The sequence below is a fragment of the Solea solea genome, chromosome 21, assembly GCF_958295425.1.
Source record: "Solea solea chromosome 21, fSolSol10.1, whole genome shotgun sequence".
NCBI classification, from domain to species: domain Eukaryota; kingdom Metazoa; phylum Chordata; class Actinopteri; order Pleuronectiformes; family Soleidae; genus Solea; species Solea solea.
The window spans coordinates 7,320,682-7,325,693 of record NC_081154.1 but is presented as its reverse complement, the minus strand read 5'-3'; positions in this window follow the sequence as shown (position 1 = coordinate 7,325,693).

Here is a 5,012-nt window from a genome sequence, read left to right as displayed (position 1 = left end):
CACACATATGAGGACTAGATCACTACATGTGTGAGAGGACACTAAGAGCTATGTGTGTGTACAGTGTGTAGGTGTGTGTGTGTGTGTGTGTACGTAGTGTGTGTGTATGTGGGGTGAATTCCAGGGCACCTGCTATGGTCAGCAGAAAAAGGGTGCAACAGGAAAAAGAGACCTTGTGATTCACTGAACTTTGAAACTGACAACTTTTCATGCAATGTTAGTGGCATTCTGTGTTAACATGTATCCCGTCTTCTGTAAAACATGAGGAAATACATTAAGAGGTTGGTCTATTTAAATGGATGAATGAATTATACTTGTAAGAATCCAAGAAAATTTAAAAAAACAAAGTGCATTTCCACTTCCCAAAAAGTGAATGCAGCTGTGACCTTGTGACCTAAAGGTTTTTTCTGCCTCAAAATCACTTGGTTTCATTTATGAGGCTAATATTTAGCAGATTATATGTCACACAGTACATTCTACCTGCTGTAAAACCCTTAAAGGGCCAGTACAACCCATAAAATGATATTTTGCACTGGCGAAAAAGTGATTGCAGCTAAAACCTTGTGACCCAAAGGTTTTTTTTTCTGTGTCAAATCACTTGATTACAACAATGTTGGCAAATTATACCTCCCCCATTCCTTTCTGCTTGTTGGAATACACTTAGAAGGCCAATACAACCCATAAAATGTACATTTCCACTTTCCACAAAAAAGTGAGTGCAACTCCGACCTTGTGACCTAAATGTTTTTTCTGTGTCAGAATCACTATTATTATTGATTTAATCCTTAATGGTGGTGGTTGTAAGTTACAATTAAATACAGTCTCACTGACCCCTGCACATCATGTCAGTGTGTAAGTGCGACAGAAAGCTGACCACATTCTGTGAAACTCCTTTTTTGGGCTGAGGCAGACAGACCTTGACCAGCTTACTCAACCACTTTCTATTTCCTGCCATTCTTCTCAGAATGGATTGGGCCATTAGGAGTGTGGATGTAGTAGTTGATAATAAGCTCTTTACAAAAGCCTTGACTATGAGTTTCCTTATTACTTCACCGAAAACAAGTGGTGAGTCACAGAGACAGACACACGAGCGCGCGCACACACGCACATTATATACACCACTAGTCAGTCACATGGAATCTGCTTTCTGGTTTTAATGTTTACTGAAACAAATGAAGTCTGTGGGATTTTGAACCCAGCCCTAATTGGGTTGGTGATTTTTAGTCTCCAATGTTTTATTATTTGGTTACCAATCAATTATACAATTTATAGCTATTCAGCTGAAATATTGAATTCATCAAGTTTTTATGTGCAATTTTGGCACAGTTTTTGCTTTGGTTTTGTAGTGCAGTACAGTAACAGCTCATTGAATCACTGACACATTTCTTATCTTACAATAAGGCGACTGAGCTGTGACTTCACACTCTATCAAGTCACTGAGAGGTGATTGTTTATGATTTATTGTGGACTTGCTTCAGATCACTTCTGTTTCCCAGGGATAGGATATACTGCTTTGAGCCACAATTCAGCAGCTCATGCAGTTAAAAATAATTTGAGTTTTTTTTCTGCCCCTTCCTGTCATTGTTGGAGCTACAGGTCATATAGGAAAAAAGTGTGAAAACAAAACCAAACTATTCTACCAAAGTAAGGCCATATATACAGTATGTTGTTCTCCTACTCAGAAGATGTCAAGCAAAGATTATAACGTCTTATCTCATTATATTGGTTCAGAGACACATGTCAGCAAATGTTTAAATACAGTGTGTTTAGGGCTGATACGAAAGCTCGGACAAATGCTAACTGCTGTGAGGCGATGGTTTACAGTCTCCTCTTCAATAACCACAGGGCTACAGTTGACTCATACATGCTGTCCACCACAAGTTGTAATTGTGGTGGACAATTTGGTTTTCAATTACGTTTTATTACAGACTTCTGGACGTTTTGTCTGTCGATCACGTAAACATACACGGGACAGATCACCTGATTTAATTAGCACAGAAAACAGTTGGATCTGCCAGTAACTGTCAACAGCAGCGGTGTTGCATCAGAGTGAAAAGGAAGAAAAGAGGAAAGCAAACAGGAAGAAAGGAGAACGGATGCGTGTGTGCTCTGCTGTTGGCCTCTAGATCTACACACAATACAGTTTACAGTTTGTGTGTTTTTTTCTTCTTCTATTTTGTCTCATCATTTTAAACCATCCTATTTTTTTAATGCATGATACTGTTGTGCCCAAGATCAATATCTTAGAATAAACTTTCCACCTCCAGGAAAAGAAACTGTATAGGATTAACCTTCACCTTCCTCACCTGCCACATCCATCCATCTTCTACCACTTTATCCTTCACATGAGGGCCATAGGGGGCGCTGTGCCAATCTCAGCTGATTTAGGGCGAAAGGCTGGGTTGACCCTGGACAGATCGCCAGTCCAAGAGCTCACATAAGTAAGACAATTCTTTTTAGTTTTGTCAGCATAAATTAAATTTTAGTTTGACATAATATAGTATGGCCAAATATGGCAAACAACAGTTGCTCCCTTTAAATGTTTTTTCATAATAAAAAAGCCACAAATGCAGTGTAGATTATAGCCATACTTCAGGTCATAAGCTCAATTTACAGTATGTGAGCATCTTTGCCTTCTATGCTGGAAAAAAAAAATGGACAATGCACATTTCATATTGGGTAATAATCTATGTGCATGTCCCATTTGAAAGAGGAGGATATGGGGGATCACAGCAGCGAGGTCCCACCGTGAACTATCGCCTATTCTTCTCTCCATGTGCTCTTCCTTTTCCATGGTCTGCCCGTTTCCTGACAGCTTCCTGAGTCTGTCTGGAGTGCAGGCTCCCAAACAAGTGCTGACCTCTATTGTAAGTTACACTCTAAGCAAATAGAACTGAAGGACATCCGGGAATGGGGACAGTCCACAGCAAAAGCCAGGGAGGTTATCCAGATGTTTCAGACGGGGCCAGAGGCCAAAGGATCACATTTTAACTTTCAGTGTTTCATTGTGGGAAACGTGGGGCTTTGCAAACGAACAAAAGAATAGAAAATCATCTAACCCTTACTAACACAGACTGAAAGCAGTGTAACTGGTAAAAAACGTACTGTAATATCTTGTTGTGTTGTATATTGGTTTGAAAACATGTTTGTTTTATGGAAAACCATAATACTCTGTTATGGCTCATGTTCTTAGAGGCTGCAGGGTTAAAATAATCCTCTTCACACGTTATATTTCTTAGAAAATCGTAGCTGAATAGTTTCTCGCAGGATTTTTAGACGTTACATTCTAACTTTGAGGACTGAGGATTTATTGCAGCACGGTTACTTTGTCCTGTTGATGTTCCTAATACGTCGACAATTGAGTGTATATGTGTGCAGGTTTGTAATGTTATTACAAATGTTGACAGAATGATGACAGAATGAAATGGCTGTTTATGTTTAATTATGATGATTATTACTTGTAATGTATCTTCTACCTTTACTCTTGACACCATTATAATGATAAAATCAATGGTTTAGCTGCAGTTTAGCCCGGGGAACAGATACGTGTGTCCTGACACAGCACTAAACACACACACGACAGACCTTGATAGTGTGACACAGGTGGAACACACCAAGACTGCGCAGACAATCACAAAAGCAGGAAAACTAGACAATGACGGGAAGTTAAAGAGCCAGCTGACACACACACACACGGGGGTGAGTGATATCAATATGAAACAGGAAATAATAAGATGCCAACAAGTCACTTTAAGAGTATCTGTGGTCAGTCCTCTTCTTCTGCTGCTTATGTCCTTTGAACCCAATGCATGCTGCTCTATAAGTTGCTGCCATTCTGTTGTTGAGATGACATGATCATCCATTACCTTCATCATCTTCTCTGACTGTTCTTGGTTCCAAATCTACATGTTGGACAAATAAACGACAGGTTCTTTCATATTAAAAAAAATAAATAAATAAATAAATAAATTCAACTCTGATATTTCAATTCTAAGTTGGAAATATAGAACATCACAGTTGTCTCTTATTTTCCAGGATCACCATAATTGAACAGCTGAACTCAGCTGACTCATGTTGAACTGCAGAGGGCGCCATAGAGAATGTTTAGAGCCTGTCTGTCTGTTCATCCCCTGATATTTCACCTGTTTGCCTCTGCAGTGCTTTTACTAGGCTAAAGATACACAACAATAAATAAATACACATATAATGTGCAAGGTAAACATTCTGTTACATAGTTTTTATATTCAATGTATATTTCTTGTACAATTTGGCACATATACTGTATGTTCACATTACAATTTGAACATACAGTACAGTATACTTTACCTACTACTGTATATGCTTGAAGTATGTTACACTCAACTCATTTCAATTTTACCATTCATTTCTGATTTATTTGTTGCTTACACTTGTTTATTGTTATAATTCTTATTGTTTATGCACCCATTTGGTAAACTGGGGTTGTTTTCAAATGTGCAATAGAGGTAAACAGAATGTATGTAAATACAGTACACTGCAGCAATAGAAATTAGAATATTAGAAATAAAGTTAATGTGGCAAATACATTTAAAATGCTATGGATGCTTTATTGCTCTGAAGAAATGGATTGAACTGCTCACATTTCCGTAAACCAGTGTCACCTTTCATGGACTATTTTAGCAAGAAATATTTAGATTTAGTGCTTGTCATTCTAACGCAGCATAACAAACTTAATCATTTATTTACAATTAATTCTATATTTTGCGAAGGCGATGTTGGGTTACTTAAATGACTTAAATGTGTCTGTAAAACTAAGGAGATGCATATCGATCAGCATCAGTTTTAACTGTATAAAAGTGAAACTTCCCCCCACAACTGTGCTCTGTTCTTTTTTTTGTTTTTACTTCTTTGCTTGTTTTAAGTTCTTTAAAATTAAGCTATTATTTATATTCTTGTGAGTGAGGTTAAGATAAGTCCATGTGGTCAATCTAAACGCTTTGGACTGTTCATTCAGGATTGTGTGCGATGAAGCA